Here is a 21,828-nt window from a genome sequence, read left to right as displayed (position 1 = left end):
GTAAACATGTTTAGTGTCACAGGGAATCATAAACTCTTTTAACCTCTTATTACCACAGGCTACATGCTAGTTGAGAGTTTGCAGTGTGCCATAGCATTCCCCAATAATAGTGCATGACAGCCATGACCAACCTCTCCCATCCCACCACCATAACGTCACCATGTGCATTGTCTGTGTGTGTGTGTGTGTGTGTGTGTGTGTGTGTGTGTGTGTGTGTGTGTGTGTGTGTGTGTGTGTGTGTGTGTGTGTGTGTGTGTGTGTGTGTGTGTGTGGTCCCTGTGGTATGGAGATATTAGTGATTATGATAAGGATCCACCTTTAGCCAGCAATGTCCCCCGTGTGTCACTGACTGTCCCCAACCTCAAGACACCCCACCACATACACAAGACCTCTCTCTCTTTCTCTTTCTCTCACACTCTTTCTTTCATTCTCTCTCTTTCTTACTTTCTCTCTCCCCCCTTTCCTAAATTAGTTACTACAATTATCTGTTATGCCCTGTGTTTCCATTTGCCTATAATCTCATTACAGAGAGAGAGAGAGAGAGAGAGAGAGAGAATGTACAGAAATAGATTGGTATGTTCCAGCTCATTTCCTCACTAAATTCAGCCTGCTCTGCCACCAGCCCTGTGGAGTGTGTGTATGTATTAGTGTCATGGTGGAGGGGTAACATGTTTAGTAGTCCTGTTTAGTGCTGGTTAGGTAGAGGGACCGTTGCTCTGGGCCTGTTTAGTGCTGGTTAGGTAGAGGGACTGTTGCTCTGGGCCTGTTTAGTGCTGGTTAGGGAGAGGGACTGTTGCTCTGGGCCTGTTTAGTGCTGGTTAGGGAGAGGGACTGTTGCTCTGGGCCTGTTTAGTGCTGGTTAGGTAGAGGGACCGTTGCTCTGGGCCTGTTTAGTGCTGGTTAGGTAGAGGGACTGTTGCTCTGGGCCTGTTTAGTGCTGGTTAGGTAGAGGGACCGTTGCTCTGGGCCTGTTTAGTGCTGGTTAGGGAGAGGGACCGTTGCTCTGGGCCTGTTTAGTGCTGGTTAGGTAGAGGGACCGTTGCTCTGGGCCTGTTTAGTGCTGGTTAGGGAGAGGGACCGTTGCTCTGGGCCTGTTTAGTGCTGGTTAGGGAGAGGGACCGTTGCTCTGGGCCTGTTTAGTGCTGGTTAGGTAGAGGGACCGTTGCTCTGGGCCTGTTTAGTGCTGGTTAGGGAGAGGGACCGTTGCTCTGGGCCTGTTTAGTGCTGGTTAGGGAGAGGGACCGTTGCTCTGGGCCTGTTTAGTGCTGGTTAGGTAGAGGGACCGTTGCTCTGGGCCTGTTTAGTGCTGGTTAGGGAGAGGGACCGTTGCTCTGGGCCTGTTTAGTGCTGGTTAGGGAGAGGGACCGTTGCTCTGGGCCTGTTTAGTGCTGGTTAGGGAGAAGGACCGTTGCTCTGGGCCTGTTTAGTGCTAGTTAGGGAGAGGGAACGTTGCTCTGGGCCTGTTTAGTGCTGGTTAGGGAGAGGGACCGTTGCTCTGGGCCTGTTTAGTGCTTGTTAGGGAGAGGGACCGTTGCTCTGGGCCTGTTTAGTGCTGGTTAGGGAGAGGGAACGTTGCTCTGGGCCTGTTTAGTGCTTGTTAGGGAGAGGGACCGTTGCTCTGGGCCTGTTTAGTGCTGGTTAGGGAGAGGGAACGTTGCTCTGGGCCTGTTTAGTGCTGATTAGGGAGAGGGAATGTTGCTCTGGGCCTGTTTAGTGCTGGTTAGGGAGAGGGAACGTTGCTCTGGGCCTGTTTAGTGCTGATTAGGGAGAGGGAATGTTGCTCTGGGCCTGTCGTTGTGGCCCTATAAATATGCTTCTGGATCTGAGGGCCGTGACTGAGGCCAAATGAGTCAGTGTTAATAGAGATTTAGATAGCAGCATATTGGAAATAGAACATATTGTATATTGAGATAAAGCATATTGATGGTGCACATATAGTGCACTGAGACTGCTGTGAGAGGTAATGTAGTTAGCAGGCAGTGTACACATTCAGACTCAGAACGGATTTTGGGCAAAATGTCAAGTGTGGTTTGTGAAACAATTGTCCTCCGCTCTAGTATATGCATGTTCTTCAAAGGTAAACGCTCTCTCGTTGCTCTTCGGAGTCTGGCCAGATGTGATCTATTAGAAAATCACCTCACAACAGCGAGAATCTGACCTTGCAGTTGTCTTTCCAACAAAACCATCCATTACATATTTCCAAAATTGTGCAATGTGTTCTGTGAACTCTCCGGCCAGTGTGGGAAGTTGAGCATGCAGGAAACCAAAACAGAGGAGTATAGTAAGTTCTGTGAACTCTCCGGCCAGTGTGGGAAGTTGAGCATGCAGGAAACCAAAACAGAGGAGTATAGTAAGTTCTGTGAACTCTCCGGCCAGTGTGGGAAGTTGAGCATGCAGGAAACCAAAACAGAGGAGTATAGTAAGTTCTGTGAACTCTCCGGCCAATGTGGGAAGTTGAGCATGCAGGAAACCAAAACAGAGGAGTATAGTAAGTTCTGTGAACTCTCCGGCCAGTGTGGGAAGTTGAGCATGCAGGAAACCAAAACAGAGGAGTATAGTAAGTTCTGTGAACTCTCCGGCCAGTGTGGGAAGTTGAGCATGCAGGAAACCAAAACAGAGGAGTATAGTAAGTTCTGTGCAACACCACAAAGGTCTAAAGTTACTCAGCCACTAGAGACTCAGAGTGCATCCCAAATGGCACCCTATCCCCTATATAGTGCACTACTTTTGACCAGAGCCCTAAGGGTGTGGGCTGTTATAGGGTTGCATTAGTGTCCTAACCCCACTAGTCTCTCCAGCTGGGGTTTGACTCTGCCGCTGTCCTATAAACCATTCTATCCCCACATCTCAGAACTCCTCTTCTCAGTATTCTGTCTGTTTTACCTCCTGTGAACTGTCCACACACACACACACACACACACACACACACACACACACACACACACACACACACACACACACACACACACACACACACACAGTATCCAAAGGGACGTCCACGCTGATGAATCGGTTCAGTTTGTTCTTCAGTTGGTTCTTCAGAGTTGTGTGAGTATGACAGGCTCTGTTTCAGAGAGTAGAGGGAGAGGAACAGATTGACGGTCTGTCTCTGACAAAGACAGAGAGAGACAGTGCCTGAGGGTCCCAGCCCAGGACTAAACCCAGCAGGCCTCTGGTCTTACCCCCTTCTGGATCAGGGTCTAAATCCCTATTTCATCCTCTGGGTCTCCACCCCTAAGAACCTGCCCTCAAGACTGGGGAGGGGAGGGGAGGGCAGAGGAGGGCTGGATGTCTTAGAGTGGCTCCAACTGCAGCTATTTAAAGGTCTGTTGTCACCGAAAATTTGAAAAACTTAATCTGTGGACGCAGTGATTGGGCGGGATTCTCTGTCTAGGGGACAGAATGGACAGATGGAAAACAGGCTTTTAAAGTCCTTCATTGAAATATTTTTCTCCACATCCATTCTGATGACAGTCTTATCCTGCGAGAGATTAGACGAGCCTTCAATGATGTCTTCATCCTAAGAGAGAGAGAGAGAGTGAGAGATGGAGCTAGAGAGAGGGAGAGAGAAGGAGAGCTAGAGAGAGAGTGTGAGAGAGAGAGAGGGGGGGGGAGAATAAGCATCGCTGCTGAAGCACATCCTCAAATGATACTGTAACTGTATGTTACAGTAGTGTATACTGTGCTCTACACCCATTGAATGTGTTCATGTAACTCACAGTATACAAAACCCTACTATTTGAACCATCTTAGCTGTCATTGAGAAACATCTGGCCTCTCCCCCTCTGCAGAACATAAACACTCTCTCTCTCTAGCCAAACCATGTTATGTGAGAAGTGTACAGGGTGCTGTCCACTGAGCTATTGTATTCTGTCACATCCCAGCAGATCCAAGCTTAGGTGTGAGCTCCATGACAAGTGAAGAGAAGGGGCAGTGATTTGATGTGGTGGCCAGGGAAAAGGGCCTGGGGGCCGGGTAGTCGACACGGGCTGAGCTGGGTCTCTCTGAAGAAGGGTGTGTTCGTCTGTGTGTGTGTGTGCGTGCGTGCGTGTGCGTGCGTGCGTGCTTGTGTGTGTGTGTGTGTGTGTGTGTGTGTGTGTGTGTGTGTGTGTGTGTGTGTGTGTGTGTGTGTGTGTGTGTGTGTGTGTGTGTCGCCCCAGGCGACACGTGGCAGTGAGATGACAAGGGCTTCTATCCCAGTGCTGATGTGACTTTACCTCCATTTGGCTCCATCGTGTCTGACAGATGCTAAACAGACGTCTCTCTGCCAGCTCGCTCGGGGTCCTGGGGGAGTCCAACGCCAAGCCCAATCCTGCTCTGTTGTTTACTCCTATGTGGATGGAGGGAGGGAGGGCTCTGGCAGCTAAACGAGGCCCAGAGGGGGCAGAGAGAAAGACACCCCACTAGAGGCTAAGGGATGGATCATTCCCTCCATCGACTCAGCACACTCCTCTCATGGTTATGGAAATGAGAAGTCCTATAACATCCATTATGTACCTCAGCATCTTTCCCTGTCCTTGTCCTTGCACTTCATCTGTATCTGATGAAGCATAGAAACCAACGCATTTCCAATGTATTTTCCAGGCAGAACGTAGCTCCACAGTGAACGTGAGACTAGTAGCTTCTCCTTAGATCATTCCTCCACAGTGACCGTACTCCAGTAGTTTACAGAACAGAAGCAGTAGAACACAGCAGACTGATCCTCCAACAGCAGCCTACCCATAAACCCCTGGGCCTAGGCTAGGCTGGACGGAGAAAGAACCAGGGTCGTCTCTGAGTTTAGAGGGCTACTTCCTCTCTCTTCCTCCTCTCTCCTTCTCTCTCCTCTTTCCTCCTCTCTCCTTCTCTCTCCTTCTCTCTCCTACTCTTTCCTCCTGTCTCCCCTTTTCTCCTTATCTTTTCTCCTATCTCCTTCTCTTTCCTACTCTCTCCTTATTTTTCCTCCTCTCTCCTTATTTTTCCTCCTCTCTCCTTCTCTTTCCTCCTCTCTCCTCCTCTTTCCTCCTCTCTCCTTATTTTTCCCCCTCCCTCCTTCTCTCTCATTCTCTTTCCTCCTCTCTCCTTCTCTTTCCCCATATTTCCTCCTGTCTCATCCTCTCGCCTTATCTTTCCTCCTCTTTTCTCCTGTCTCCTCCTCTCTCCTTATCTTTCCTCCTCTTTCTTCCTGTCTCCTCCTCTGTCCTTCTCTTTCCTTCTCTTTCCTCCTCTCTCCTTCTCTTTCCTCCTCTCTCCTTCTCTTTCCTCCTCTCTCCTCTTTCCTCCTCTCTCCACCCAGCTGCTCAACATGTGTGGAGAGGATACACACACATACACACTTTACACATGTTTTACACACACAGACACATACACACTTTACTTACGGACACTTTACACACACAAACACACACACACTTTAGCCGCGCTCACTTTACGCACACACACTTTAAACACACACAGAGGCAGCGAGCTACTGAAGTTGTCGTGAGAATGGACGGTGTAGTTAATAGTTCTTTTCACCGTGGGTTTGGCGTTCGGAGGCCTAAACTGGCTCTACAATACTAACGGTCCTCAAATGAAACACTGCTCATTAAGCCAAGTTTCCAGACCCTTGTTTTTCTTCACCTCGCAAAGCACGCCATTCATCGCCATCTCACAAAACTTGGAATATACTACTGTAACTGTTCCTTTAAAAGAGAGAAACTGAAGCTTAATAAGTGTCTTTAGTGTGTCTGTGTGCTGTCCTGATAGTACTGAGAGTTTATCTCAGGCTGAGGGGGTTGTATGGACAGACTGTGACCTTAACTCTGGGGGTGTTGTATGCGGACAGACTGTGACCTTAACTCTGAGGGTGTTGTATGCGGACAGACTGTGACCTTAACTCTGAGGGTGTTGTATGCGGACAGACTGTGACCTTAACTCTGAGGGTGTTGTATGCGGACAGACTGTGACCTTAACTCTGAGGGTGTTGTATACGGACAGACTGTGACCTTAACTCTGAGGGTGTTGTATGTGGACAGACTGTGACCTTAACTCTGAGGGGTTTATATGTGGACAGACAGTGACCTTAATTCTGAGGGGGTTGTGTGCGGACAGACAGTGACCTTAACTCTGAGGGTGTTGTGTGCAGACAGACTGTGACCTTAACTCTGAGGGTGTTGTGTGCAGACAGACTGTGACCTTAACTCTGAGGGGGTTGTGTGGACAGATTGTGACCTTAACTCTGAGGGGGTTGTGTGGACAGATTGTGACCTTAACTCTGAGGTTGTTGTGTGGACAGATTGTGACCTTAACTCTGAGGGGGTTGTGTGGACAGACTGTGACCTTAACTCTGAGGGGGTTGTGTGGACAGACTGTGACCTTAACTCTGAGGGTGTTGTGTTGGGGCAGACAGTGACCTTAACTCTGAGGGGGTTGTGTGGACAGACTGTGACCTTAACTCTGAGGGGGTTGTGTGGACAGACTGTGACCTTAACCCTGAGGGTGTTGTGTTGGGGCAGACAGTGACCTTAACTCTGAGGGTGTTGTGTTGGGGCAGACAGTGACCTTAACTCTGAGGGTGTTGTGTTGGGGCAGACAGTGACCTTAACTCTGAGGGTGTTGTGTTGGGGCAGACAGTGACCTTAACTCTGAGGGTGTTGTGTTGGGGCAGACAGTGACCTTAACTCTGAGGGTGTTGTGTTGGGGCAGACAGTGACCTTAACTCTGAGGTTGTTGTGTTGGGGCAGACAGTGACCTTAACTCTGAGGGTGTTGTGTTGGGGCAGACAGTGACCTTAACTCTGAGGTTGTTGTGTTGGGGCAGACAGTGACCTTAACTCTGAGGGTGTTGTGTTGGGGCAGACAGTGACCTTAACTCTGAGGGTGTTGTGTTGGGGCAGACATTGACCTTAACTCTGAGGGTGTTGTGTTGGGGTAGACAGTGACCTTAACTCTGAGGGTGTTGTGTTGGGGCAGACATTGACCTTAACTCTGAGGTGCATCACTTCCCACTTCAGCCATGTTGCAAACATAGCTAATCCCATGTCCATGCTACTGGTTCTGCTTTCATTTCTCCACTGGGTGTGATTTATCCAGCTAAGTGTTAATGTGTGTGTGTGGGTGTGGCTAGCTGGAGCTCTGGCTGCTGGGTTGGGGTGGAAAGGGCAGGGGGAGTTTTGGTAGATCCAGGTAGTTTTACAGTAGTAAGTCATGATAGACAGAGTAGGAGAGAGGTAGGGATGGAGAGAGGGTTATTGAGGTTATCTGTCCATGTGTACTGTCACTGTAGTGTTATATGGGAACAGCAAACAGAGGCATGTCCTTAGTTTGGGCCCTGGTTGTCACGTCCTGACCATAGAAAGCTGTTATTTTCTATGGTAGAGTAGGTCAGGGAGTGACAAGGTTTTTTTTCTAGGTTAGATTTTTTATGTTGGGTTGTTCTAGTTTTGTATTTCTATGTTGGGCTTTGTTTGGGATGACCTCCAATTAGAGGCAGCTGGTCATTGTTGTCTCTAATTGGAGGTCATATTTAAGTTGGTGTTTGTCCCACCTGGGTTTGTGGGAGATTAGTTTTGAGTAGTGTTTGTTTCACCTCTGCGTCACGGTTTGTTGTTTTTTTGTCATTCAAGTTTATTTATGTATTGCATAATTTCACAGTATAAATAAAATGTGGAACGACACACACGCTGCACTTTGGTCCGCTCCTCTCTACGACAACCGTGACACTGGTGGGAAGACCTCACCTTCCTTCTAGATCTACTTACTACAAGCCAGCTGTAATCTGTAGTGTTCTATATAGAACTGTGCACGTATACTGTACTGCATCAGATCCATGTATACAATAGAATAATAATATATGCCATTTAGCAGACACATTTATCCAAAGCGACTTACAGTCATCCGTGCATACATTTGTATGTATGTGTGGCTCTGGGAATCAAACCCACTATCCTGGTGTTTCAAGCGCAATGCTCTACCATACAGGACCGTGTATAGACTATTGTAGCATCATTATTCAAACATGAATATGCAAATGCACTGTAAAGCCCTTGTCCATAGTCTGCATTAGACTAGAGCAGGCTGTCTTAGCTACTGTCTGTGGGACTCAGTGTTGGGAAATGTCAGTAACCCTCCCCAAATTCCCTGGGTTTTCAGAAATCCTGTTTGGAGGATTCTGGATATCCTGCTTATTCCCTCCTGATTCTGAGAATTTCCCAACCGTGATTTCTGAAAATCTCTGAATTTTGGGAAAGTTTCTGGAACTTTGCGACCCAATACATACAGCCTCCTGTACGTATTATAGCCTCCTGTATGTATTACAGTCTCCTGTATGTATTACAGTCTCCTGTACGTATTACAGCCTCCTGTATGTATTACAGTCTCCTGTATGTATTACAGTCTCCTGTATGTATTACAGTCTCCTGTACGTATTATAGCCTCCTGTACGTATCACAGCCTCCTGTACGTATTACAGCCTCCTGTACGTATTACAGTCTCCTGTATGTATTACATCCTCCTGTATGTATTACAGTCTCCTGTATGTATTACAGCCTCCTGTACGTATCACAGCCTCCTGTACGTATCACAACCTCCTGTACGTATCACAGCCTCCTGTACGTATCACAGCCTCCTGTACGTATCACAGCCTCCTGTACGTATCACAGCCTCCTGTATGTATTACATCCTCCTGTACGTATCACATCCTCCTGTACGTATCACAGCCTCCTGTACGTATCACAGCCTCCTGTACGTATCACAGCCTCCTGTACGTATCACAACCTCCTGTATGTATCACAGCCTCCTGTATGTATCACAGCCTCCTGTATGTATCACAGCCTCCTGTATGTATTACATCCTCCTTTACGTATCACAGCCTCCTGTATGTATCACAGCCTCCGGTACGTATCATAGCTCCCAGTACTAAAACTGGAAACACTTATCTCCCTCACTAGCTTTAAGCACCAGCTGTCAGAGCAGCTCACAGATTACTGCACCTGTACATAGCCCATCTATAATTTAGCCCAAACAACTACCCCTTCCCCTACTGTATTTATTTATTTTGCTCCTTTGCACCCCATTATTTCTATTTCTACTTTGCACTTTTTTTCCACTGAAAATCTACCATTCCAGTGTTTTACTTGCTATATTGTATTTACTTCGCCACCATGACCTTTTTTGCCTTTACCTCCCTATCGCACCTCATTTGCTCACTTTGTATATAGACTTATTTTTCTACTATATTATTGACTGTAGGTTTGTTTTACTCCATGTGTAACTCTGTGTTGTTGTATGTGTCAAACTGCTTTGCTTTATCTTGGCCAGGTCGCAATTGTAAATGACATCTTGTTCTCAACTTGCCTACCTGGTTAAATAAAGGTGAAATAAATAAATAAAATAAAATATCACAGACTCAGACACCAGAGGAGCTGCTCCATGGGACTGGAGGACTGACTGGGTCTATTTATACTAGGCATTAGTAGTACCACTGGATAGTCTCTTCTAACTCCAATAGATATTTGCTTTGGCTCTTTACAATCCTCCAAAAGCCACTTACCCCTCACAAGGCCTGTCAGACGTCCACAATGTAGCAGTTATTTCCCTCTAGGAGGGAGGACACTGTGAAGGGGAAGACCGAGTGGAGCACAGCCTTATACATAACCATTTCCTCTCCATGGTGGGAGAGTTATGGAGCATCCCATCACACACACACACACACACACACACACACACACACACACACACACACACACACACACACAAAACCATTAGGTCCATGGAGGGAGAGAGTTATGGCGGTGTGACTGGAGATGAATGGGGGCGCTGTGTGTTTTAATGGGGGTTGATGGTGGTCTTTGTGTTATAGTATCGGGCTGGTCTGTGAATGGGTCGCTCCCAGCAGGAGGTCTACTGATTTACAGCAGGGTTAGATACTGTAGCAGGGAGAAACACACACCACACACACACACACACACACACATACACACACACACACACACACACACACACACACACACACACCACACACACACACACACACACCAGCACAGTGGCAGTCTCCGCTGTCACACTACAGTCAGGCGCCTAAGCAATAGCTCTCACCCTCTTCTTCTCCTCTCCTCTCCTCCTCTCTTCCTCTCCTCCTCCTCTCTTCCTCTCCTTCTCTCTTCCTCTCCTTCTCTCTTCCTCTCCTCCTACACTCTTCCTCTCCTCCTCCTCTCTTCCTCTCCTCCTCTCTTCCTCTCCTCCTCTCTTCCTCTCCTCTCCTCCTCTCTTCCTCTCCTCCTCTTTTCCTCTCCTCCTACTCTCTTCCTCTCCTCCTCCTCTCTTCCTCTTCTCCTCTTTTCCTATCCTCCTACTCTTTCTCTCCTCCTCTTTTCCTATCCTCCTCCACTCTTCCTCTCCTCCTCCTGTCTTTCTCTCCTCCTGTCTTTCTCTCCTCCTCTCTTCCTCCCCTCCTATCTTCCTCTCCTCCTCCTGTCTTCCTCTCCTCCTCTTCCTCTCCTCCTGTCTTCCTCTCCTCCTGTCTTCCTGTCTTCCTCTCCTCCTCTCTTCCTCTCCTCCTCCTGTCTTCTTCTCAGCTGTGTTTCCATGTCCTTACTGACAGAAACCCCACAAGGGGGAAATCAGCCAGTCCTCAGACAAAAAATACACCCCTCAAACCAACAGCGATTTATGGGATGAGAAGAAAGTAACCGCTCGCCGCTCTCGCCCCAGAAATAGTTTGACACTGGCGGCATCTTTAGTGAGCGCAGTGCTTTAGAGGCTGATCTTTCCGTTGAAGATCCAATGGACACACAAACACAGACACACGACATACAAACTGGTCATGTCAAAGGGGGTCCGACATCATTCACCCACACCACAGCTCCTATTTATTCATGTGCACTTTAAAATGACATATTCAAAAAATGTGTGTAAAGCAGAATAGAATATGTCTGTAGTTTCTTCTTCGAACTACAGTTTCTCATCTCTTTATTTGGCCTCAGCCAGCCAGGCCGTTGTAGCTGTAATGGAAATTAGTGGTACTAGCAGTTGCAGTAATAGTGGTTTGGAGGCTGGTGCTGTTAGGAGTAGCAGTTGCAGTAATAGTGGTTTGGAGGCTGGTGCTGTTAGAAGTAGCAGTTGCAGTAATAGTGGTTTGGAGGCTGGTGCTGTTAGGAGTAGCAGTTGCAGTAATAGTGGTTTGGAGGCTGGTGCTGTTAGGAGTAGCAGTTGCAGTAATTGTGGTTTGGAGGCTGGTGCTGTTAGGAGTAGCAGTTGCAGTAATAGTGGTTTGGAGGCTGGTGCTGTTAGGAGTAGCAGTTGCAGTCGTAAATCCAGGGTAGTGTAGAACAAGGCTGTAGAGATGACTTGCTATGTAAACACCCAGCTTCCCAGCGCCTCACAGACACAACTCTTAATGCACCCAGGAATGTGTGTATAATGACTTGCACCTGTGCTGCCTGAAAGCTAAGGCCTCTGCTCTGACTGACTCCTCCATAGTGTGTGTGTGTGTGTGTGTGTGTGCGTGTGTGTGTGTGTGTGTGTGCGTGCGTGCGTGCGTGCGTGCGCATGCGCGTGTGTGTGTATTAGATGTCGACCAACTATGATTTTTCAACGCCGATACCGATTATTGGAGGACCCCAAAAAAGCCAATACCGATTTATCGGACGATTTCTTTATTTATTTATTTGTAATAATGACAATTACAACAATACTGAATGAACACTTATTTTAACTTAATATAATACATCAATAAAATCAATTTAGCCTCAAATAAATAATGAAACATGTTCAATTTGGTTTAAATAATGCAAAAACAAAGTGTTGGAGAAGAAAGTAAAAGTGCAATATGTGCCATGTAAAAAAGCTAACGTTTAAGTTCCTTGCTCAGAACATGAGAACATATGAAAGCTGGTGGTTCATTTTAACATGAGTCTTCAATATTCCCAGGTAAGAAGTTTTAGGTTGTAGTTATTATAGGAATTATAGGACTATTTCTCTCTATACGATTTGACTATTGGATGTTCTTATAGGCACTTTAGTATTGCCAGTGTAACAGTATAGCTTCCGTCCCTCTCCTCCTTCCTACCTGGGCTCGAACCAGGAACATATCGACAACAGCCACCCTCGAAGCAGCATTACCCATGTAGAGCAAGGGGAAAAACTACTCCAAGTCTCAGAGTGAGTGACGTTTGAAACGCTATTAGCGCGCACCCGGCTAACTAGCAAGCCATTTCACATCGGTTACACCAGCCTAATCTTGGGAGTTGACAGGCTTGAAGTCATAAACAGCGCAATGCATTGCGAAGGGCTGCTGGCAAACGCACGAAAGGGCTGTTTGAATGAATGCTTACGAGCCTGCTGCTGCCTACCATCGCTCAGTCAGACTGCTCTATCAAATCATAGACTTAATTATAACATAATAACACACAGAAATACGAGCCTTAGGTCATTAATATGGTCGAATCCGGAAACTATCATCTCGAAAACAAAACGTTTTTCCTGTCAGTGAAATACCAAACCGTTCCGTATTTTATCTAACGGGTGGCATCCCTAAGTCTAAATATTCCGGTTACATTGCAAAACCTTCAATGTTATGTCATAATTACGTAAAATTATGGCAAATTAGTTCGCAACGTGCAACGATTGTGCTTATTTCGCAAATGTGCTTTTGTTAAATCATCCCCCGTTTGGCAAAGTCGGCTGTCTTTGTTAGGAAGAAATAGTCTTCACAGTTCGCAACGAGCCAGGCGGCCCAAACTGCTGCATACACCCTGACTCTGTTTGCAAGAGAAGTGACACATTTTCCTTAGTTAAAATAAATTCATGTTAGCAGGCAATATTAACTAAATATGCAGGTTTAAAAATATATACTTGTGTATTGATTTTAAGAAAGGCATTGATGTTTATGGTTGGAGCAACGTGTACCTAAGCGATTATATGCAACGCAGGACAGGCTAGATAAACTAGTAATATCATCAACCATGTGTAGTTAACTAGTGATTATGATTGATTGATTGTTTTTTATAAGATAAGTTTAATGCTAGCTAGCAACTTACCTTGGCTTCTTACTGCATTCGCGTAACAGGCAGGCTCCTCGTGGAGTGCAATGTAAAGCAGGTGGTTAGAGCGTTGGACTAGTTAACCATAAGGTTGCAATATTGAATCCCTGAGCTGACACGGTAAAAATCTGTCGTTCTGCCCCTGAACAAGGCAGTTAACCCACCGTTCCTAGGCCGTCATTGAAAATAAGAATGTGTTCTTAACTGACTTGCCTAGTTAAATATGAAAACTTGAAATCGGCCCTAATTAATCAGCCATTCCGATTAATCGGTTGACCTCTAGTGTGTATACCGTATGCAGTGCATATGTACTCAGTGTGTGTCTGAGAGACGAGAGAGAGAGTGTGTACGTGCTACTCTGGCTGTATCTGAAGTGCTGACATGGAAGACGTTCAACAGTGGGGTTGTGGTGCCAGGACATGAGGAAATAGAAAACACATCCATGTGTAGAATATACCCTCTTCTCCTGGGGAGACCAACAGAGAACCCCTCACCTCCACTGCCTCACACCTTCACACACACACAAACACACATCCCTCCACACACACAGGAACTGGTTAACTTAACCCTTCTGCCCAGAGAGAAGCAGAGACAGCTGTGCGTAGCTGTGTTATCCTCACTAGTCAGCTAGCTAGCCCATGCATGGTGCCTCTGTCTGTTCTGAGGTAGGGAGATAGCGTGTGAGGGTCTTAAGCCAATGCTAGAATGAAACAACTTCTCCATATACCCACCAGCGTGTGGGTCATCGGCCAATTCCCCTTTGGAATCTGCATGTCATGTGACGGCCGGGGGCCTGAAGGTGGAGTGGTTGCTTCCTGTACCCGTTAACCCCTGCTACAAACCTGTGTGTGTGTGTGCAGGCATGCGCGAGCGTGCATTGTGTGTGCGTGGTAGACGTGTTTAACCAGAAGTCCCCACAACAGTAGTAAACTAAAACAAATTTGACCGACTGGTGACATTTTGTTAGTTCCCACAATGAAAAAGTATATTTCTAGTTGGTTAGGGTTAGAATTGAATTAGGGTTATGTTTAGGGCTAGGTTTAGGGCTAGGGTTAGAGGTTAAGGAATATAGGATTTTAAATGGGAATAAATTGTGTCCCCACAAGGTTAAATAAACATAAATGTATGTGTGAGTGTGTGTGTGTGTGTGTGTGTGTGTGTGTGTGTGTGTTTCTCTCTCTCTCATTCTCTCTCTCTGTCTCTCTCTCTTTCATATTTCATTAGGCCCAGTCATGTTTAGCCTGGCAGGCAGGGGTGTATGGAATTGTAGAGTGCTGTTTTAATAAAGGGAGCGTAGTACTGTGACAGACTATAGGACTGTAGACTGGTAAGCATTAGGCTGCCCTGCCTGAGTGGCTCTGGTATTCACACTGTTTTTATTAGTGATAAACCATGGCTGGAACCCTACCAGAAGAACCACCACAGACAAGCTCCATGTCTTGTTAAATAAATGTACATGTAAAGGGTATTCCACTAAGCAAACAGGTGGGGAGATTTCTGTTAGTCCGTTAAAGCAGAGAAAACAATCTGCAAACCACCGATGGTACTCACGACTCTGGGAGGATTTGACTGTGTGTGTGCGTGTGTGCGTGTGCGCGTGTGCGTGTGTGTGTGTGTGTGTGTGTGTGTGTGTGTGTGTGTGTGTGTGTGTGTGTGTGTGTGTGCATACGAGAGAGAGAGAGAGACAGAGAGTGTATGATTTAGATGATTTAGGCATTCTAAATTGTTAATTATTGTTACTAGCACACTGGAAACGGCTGCTCATGTAAGACCAGTGAAGTCTGCAGTAGCCATGGCAACCAACACAGTAGTGGCCATTACACAGCATTCCTATCATTCTAATGACTGGAAACTTTTAAGTCCAGTCTACATCCAGTAGGGAACCTTTGGGGTTTTTAATTAAACCTGTGCTTAAAAGAAATGGAAAATGATTTGTCTTCATTAAAATCACTCCAAATCCTCAATTCACGAACACACACACCTACACACCCACACACACAGTTTATAGCCCAGCACGTAAAACAGTTTGTTAAAGCATCAGGGCTGTCTCAGCTGAGGGTGTTGTGTGAGTGATGTTTAATGGCGGGCTGACGCACCTCATTACCCCGGGATCAGACATGACGGGACGCTGTGGGGGTTAGGGGTCAGAGGGCGTGACCTCTGGAGGGAGGGTAGGCAGGGGGTGTCAACCTTCCTCAGTCAAGCTGTCCTGACTACCAATGTCGACAACTCCTGTTAATTCGGGGTGTTTTGGATTGATAATAATCTGTAGAATTTAGAACCAAATCCTGTTTGTTAAAGAGACCTGTAAAAATGTAATTGAGTACGGTTATATGCACACACTAATGCGATTATTGTGGATCGTCAGATTAATATAATAGTTTGATTAAAACATTTACATGCTTTGCAAGAAGACCGATTTCCCTAATAATCCTGTTTAGATGGACACATCTGAAATCAGGCTACCTGATGGCACTCTGATAAATGCAGAAAATCACCAATCAAAATAAACGTTTTACCACAGCGACCATGTTCTTTTTGGGAAGCATATTTGATTCTGAGTTGGGACATATAAAGTTTGTATGTGAAAAGTCACATACATTCAGTTGTTCTAAACTCACTTCTCATGTACTAAAGAGGGAGGTTCGCTGGGCTGATGCTAGCATATGCCCAGATCAAATACACCGCTGGAACGCTGAGTAAGGTCTTTTTTTTTACATGTCCTAATCATTTGAAAGATTGCTCAGAACACCAGGTGTTTTAATCGACGTATGCTTACTATGATTTTGACCTTACGCCGATTAAGCTAAGCAGAGCAAGGTGTTTACATGACTTATGCATAATCTGCCTACTGCCATAATCAGTTTAATACCAAATGATTAGTGTGCATGTAAATGTACTCATTGATAAGCTAGTTAGGCCTATTTGAAGTATTTGACTGTTTTAAAACTCCTCAGTGTTTTTTGTCTACATTATTATGGTGTTTATATACTACTTAGGCTCATTTGAAGTGTGTTAGTATTCTGCAACACCTGAGAGGTTTGTCTCCGTTCTCTGAGGTGTTCATCTGGGGTTATTAGTATTTCCAGAGCTGCTGCTTCACGGTAGTGACAGGCTTTTTGATCAGGCAGGTATAAGGGATTAAAGGTGTGTGTGTGTTGAGGAGGGGATTGTCTGGGGAGCGACCCGCTCACTGCAAGACTGACTGGCTGCCCGATAAACATCTAGAGGAGAACTGTGCTGATATTTGAACATGGCCTCAGAGAGACTGGGATCTGGTGGGAGAGGGGGGAGAGGGAGTGGGGAGAAAAGGGGGAGCAGGCTACAAACGCAGGTGCGGGCGAGTGGAGGGGGAAGGGTGATCAGAGAGAGAGGTTAGCTTGTGTTTGGTTTTTTTAGTAGTCACCTCTTCTTATTCTCTCTCTCAATCTCTCTCTCCATTGTTAAATATCCCACCACCCAGCACTAAGCACTTTCCCTTCTTATGATGTGATTGTGTGTGGGGGGGGTGGGGGGGGTTCTGTCTATTCACCATTGTATGACAGACAACAGCTGGCCCTATTGGACATGGCCACACCCTACAAATCCTACCCATCTGGTTCCATGCAGAACCCCCTACACACACACACACTCACTTACACACACTCATCTTTAGTACTTTTTCATCCCACAGGACTAAATCAGGCCCCAAAAACAACACATTCCATTGTTGACTTAAAGAGTATATGATACAGTAGGGAGGAGAGCAAAAGGAGAGAGGGAGGAGAGAGAGATCCCTCTGTGGGCCTCATGACCTGCCATCCAATAACTCACCCTGAGGCAGAGAAAGAGAGAGAGATGGACAGGAGAGAGACTGAGTGCTTCTGTGACCTTGAACTTCTCAGCCTCACATCCTCTCTCCTTTTCTCTCTCTTGTCTGTTTTTCCCCTTTTCTCTGTTTCTGTCCTATGTCCACTCTGTTCATCTCGCGGTGTCCTTTTTGACCTAAACAAGACTCCATACTCTATCTCTGCTTTACACAATGCAACCTGAAGTCAACCTCATCTTCTCGCTACTTCTCTTTCTCCCTCTTACCCCTCTCTCTCTCACACACAAACACACACACACACGCACACACGCACACAAACACTAACACACACACACATTCCTACACCGCCTGTATGTGTTTTGAGTCAGAGAGCTGTATGAGCAGCAGATAAAGGAGGCGTCCATCCAAGACTTCAGATTCCTGGCATAGACTACCTCACATCCACTGGGAATGGACTTCCAAAGGCTGAGCGAGAGAGAGAAAGAGAAAGAGGGGGGAAAGAGTGTGAGAGAGAGAGAGAAGGGGGGGGAGGGGGGAGAGACAGAGAGGACACAGGGAGAGACATGCATTATTTATTATTGCAGTATGGTCACTAGAAAGAAAGAAGGGGATTAGAGGAGCGCTCCAAGCCAGCCAGGTCTACTGGGTTATCTCTCTCTCAATCTCTCTCTCTCTCTCTGTCTCTATTTTTCTCTCTCTTTTTACTTCTCTCCTAAGGGGTCGTTCAGAAATAAGGTAGTTGTGATTAGTTTATTTCCAGTTGGCAGATTAACTCATGTGTTTGTTTCTGTGTTTTTCAGGTTGCTGCTGTGGTCAGTCCAAGAGAGAAGGACAAAGACACTGAGATGGAGGAGCCACCGGGATCACATACCCTCTTCTGTTTCTTTAACTTATTACCTTTCCAACCGTGTGTGTGTGTGTGTGTGTGTGTGTGTGTGTGTGTGTGTGTGTGTGTGTGTGTGTGGTGTGTGTGTGTGTGTGTGTGTGTGTGTGTGTGTGTGTGTGTGTGTGTGTGTGTGTGTGTGTGTGTGTGTGTCTGAGTGTATACATTTTGGTGGGTGACACCACCAATTTCAGTTTTATAATTTGCAATTTTTGTTGACTTTTATAATGTTATGATACTCATATATCGTTGACACATTTACAATACCCTTAATCATCAAGGGACTTTACAATACTATTGATACATACTGTGGCTTGTGTTTCTAACTACCTATGTAAGAATGTATATTTGTATGTACAGTATACTCATATTTAGAAAATATATCACGGACTCCAAGAAAGCTTAAATTCTTTCACTAACATGCTGCACTTGCATGCATTCACGCACGCATGCACAAACTCACACGTACACAAACACAGATACACACCCACTGGACAGTTTAACTCACACTCACAACACAAACTTTAACTGAGAATGACAAGCAGTAGTAATGTTTCTCTTTAACTTTGAACTGTTCCTCCTCTGTAACTGTCAGGCCAGAGTCAAATGACATCAAATCAATAATAATCATAAGAGAAATGGTAGTAATCCTGTAATAGTGATATTGGTGATAATAATCCGTTAGTCTCTGCTGGAGATGATGCATACACACAAAGCAATGAGCATCGATGACATCGTGAAGAGTCACATGTTATATGGTGAATTCGCTGTGGTTCGTCTCAAGTGTATGTGGGTGTGTTATATCTGTGTGATTGCGTGTGCATCAAACATGGGCAATACCCTTTCATTGGTGCTTCCATGTAGGCCATGAGGTACTGTTATCTATACCGCATCCTATTGTGCACTGTATCTAGATGGTAAAACACAATGGCAATAGGCTCAGTGGGATTTTGATCTCTTGGTTACTTCGACCCATGACTATCCACTTCTCCTTCACGTCCTTTGACACCATCACCGTCCAGTAATGTACTGTATATCAGACGTCATCACAAATGTTTTTAGACGATTACGCCATTGGCTGTTTGTCTCAGCTATCATGTCAATACAATTATTAGGAGCACTTTTTATGATATCGTGTGATGTTGATTTAACAAATAGTTTTGTTTCATTGGCTGGTACAAAGATCTCTTTGTGTTCGATTTTCAACTGGGTGTTGTTTTGTATAAAAATACCTGCTCATATTAGTCACGTGTGAGCTAGGTAATATAGCAATGACCAGTAACATGGAGAATATGGGTTCCTTTTTATGGATTGATTTTAAATCTACCACTAATCTGAATGGGCCTGTACTGTTCACAAGTAGAGGAGGGAGAGGAGAGTTCTGAATAAGACATCATGGACACACACTGACGATCAGGAGAGATTCGTTTTCTTAATCCACGCTGACAACATTAGAAAGACGTGTGTGTGCACTCCACACACACACACACACACACACACTAACACACACACACATGAGAACACATGAGAGACAGTCACAGGTATTATACTGTAGACACTTGGCCACACACAGTCCCTCTCCACCGCTGCCTCACCTGCTAGTCTATCATCGAGGGAGGACGAAGAGGAGGAGGAGACACTAAAAAGAAAGGAGTCTTGTAGAAGGCTTTGACATGAGTTCGCCATATGGCCAAGTCCATGTCATGGTACAGCTTTAATTGTCCCACCATCTCTAGTGGTGGTTGGTGTGATATAGAGCACTCGAGGCAACGACAGAGAAACACAGTGATAGTGACGACTTGTGTCATTAGCTTTTTGAGAATGCACTTTTTTAACCTACTTGCCCTACTGTACATTCCAGCTTATTAAAAATGTCCCTTTTTGCACCTGTGTTGTCCTTAATCACATGCGCTTGCCTGCATAGACTAGAAATATCAGTGCCCTCCCTTGGCAACCGTAATATAGGCCAACAGACCCCAGTTTCCAACCCCAGTAAGACTTTTTAAGGAGAACTACTACAAATACTTGAAGTGATTTCATAGAACTTCAGTGTCGTTCCTGGTGTGGCAAGTGATTCTGTGTTGTGGTAGTGAAGACGGTGAGGAAGGGTGGAGAGTCTAGAGTGGCGTCTTAATGTGACTAAAGCAGCGTGACAGAGGAGGGTAAATACCTGAGAGCTCTGCTGAGATAGATCGCCCAGCTCGCTCTACTTGGCCTTGCATGGCTTTATGGGATACAGTAAGGTATTAGCAGCTGAATAATTATTGTTGATACGTTACTCTCCTGCTTTCTGTGTGTGTGGCATATCACTTTTCTTTTTCCCCCTTTTTATTTTGTGCCTTTGTGTCCCAGGAGTTTCTTCCTTTGCCGCCTGCCTGCAATATCACATAAACATGAAAATACTGTATATGTTTTGGACTGCCTGCCTGCCTGCGTGGGTGGAGTTCCTGAAAGCTCATTTTTTCTCCTTTGGGAATTAAAAGCATTTTCTCTATGAAGGGAAATCTTGGGGAAAAAAGTAGTGAAATTGCACATTGAGCACTGTGGTGGTCAAAATGATGAACATTTTAATGGGGCCTACTATCATTTTAATGTTACCATTGGTTCTTGCTTGTAAAGTTAACTTCCAGATGTTTAATAAAATGCATTTACAAATGCACCATTCAAATCTGAATTGGGGAATGGCTTAAGATGAATCTGTTTGCTATATTTGTCATGCTACGGAATGTGCACATTCTGAGTCATATTTCGAGATACATGTCAATATTTAATCATTTTGTACCCTTTGTTATAAACTGTCTTACTAGGCTGTATATAAAAGGGGAGGTGAAACGCCTTGTGTAAAATTTAATAGTGACGCTTGTACTATGTTTCCGTACATACAGGGTCACGGGTGTCTCCTTAACGCCATAAAAGAGAGGATTCGTATTAAATATATATGGATATATACACATACAGTATATTTTTTGGCCTTGTCAGTTTCTTAACTGCGTAGATGTACAGCATATGTTGGGAAAGGCGTTTTGGAACCAGACATGCAACCCCCGCTGTACTCAACACTGAATCTGTGTTTTCCAGTACAAAAAAAAAGCTTCACTTGCATATCTATTTTTTCTTTTTTGTATGATGCTCTGAAAATACATCATTTGTCACAAGTGGTTTCGGACATAGAAGAAGTGTTACCGGTCACTTTATAAACTGAAACTTAGAATATAATAGTAGAATAGCTGTTGCATTACCTATTTGTTACGACCTGTATGTAATGTTATTATGGAAGATGTAATGTCCTTCTGTAAATGTTGTTTATTGTTGGCTTACCTGAAATAAATAAAGTGTATTAATACTTCAAACTGTGTTCAGCTACCAATGCAAAACAGCTGTTGTTAGGTCATGTATTACATACTAACTTCATACTAATTCTACCACAACTCCAATCCAGTGTGGTCATGCCAGTGTGGATATTGGTTGCCTTTGTCCTCCTATTCATCAGTATTTACATAGTTAGCTATTTCCGGAAATTAGTTATCCCTGGAATTGATCTAAGTACCGTACTTTGTTTTATTTAAGGCATCATTTACTCAACTGCACCAGCAACAGTTTCTAGTGATTTATCCTGTATTACCAGTCCTGTTTGATGTGAGCTCAGCTGGCCTGATTACAGAGTCCTTCTTTGTATTGAAACCACAACAGTGTTTTCTCTGGACACCCACCAAGGTGTTATGTCTCTGATTCAAACCATACCAATAGGTCAACAACATCTCCAAGACTGCATCCCAAATTGCATCCCTATTGGCTCTGGTTAACTGTTGTGCACTATATATGGAATAGAGTGCCATTTGGGATGTATATATGAAAAAGAATGTAACTTCAGTTATTAGTACAGTTTTCACGTCTGCTGGTCAAAAAAACAGATATAATTTATAACATGAAAACAAACAACCTCCGGGTCATAATGACTGCTGTGACAGATAGGTAGGAGAAAAATACATGGAAACTGCAACAACACAATGTTTGCTGTAAGAATGTAATGTTCGTAACGTTTTTAAAGTTTCTTTGGAAAAACATGAAGTCATTCTATTCTGCTCTGTGGTTATTGCATGTGGTCATAAATGGTTCTGAAACTGTTTTGCACCAAAA

At 45.0% G+C, this 21,828-nt stretch overlaps 1 protein-coding gene across 2 annotated transcripts in view; it reads left to right on the top strand.

Annotated features, from left to right (window-relative positions):
• The window catches only part of LOC106605507 (cyclin-dependent kinase 14), a 198,205-nt gene extending 180,439 nt beyond the window's left edge, over positions 1 to 17,766 (top strand). For both annotated transcript variants that reach the window (XM_045718621.2, XM_045718622.2), the window contains one exon: positions 17,609 to 17,766. The gene's annotated coding sequence lies outside the window, so the exon portion shown is untranslated. The remainder of the gene's footprint in view (positions 1 to 17,608) is intronic.
• Positions 17,767 to 21,828: the final 4,062 nt, after the last annotated feature.

Source organism: Salmo salar, chromosome 05, assembly GCF_965601325.2.
Source record: "Salmo salar chromosome 05, fSalSal1, whole genome shotgun sequence".
NCBI classification, from domain to species: domain Eukaryota; kingdom Metazoa; phylum Chordata; class Actinopteri; order Salmoniformes; family Salmonidae; genus Salmo; species Salmo salar.
Note: the sequence above shows the minus strand (reverse complement) of the source record. Positions and strands in the feature narration are given on the sequence as shown.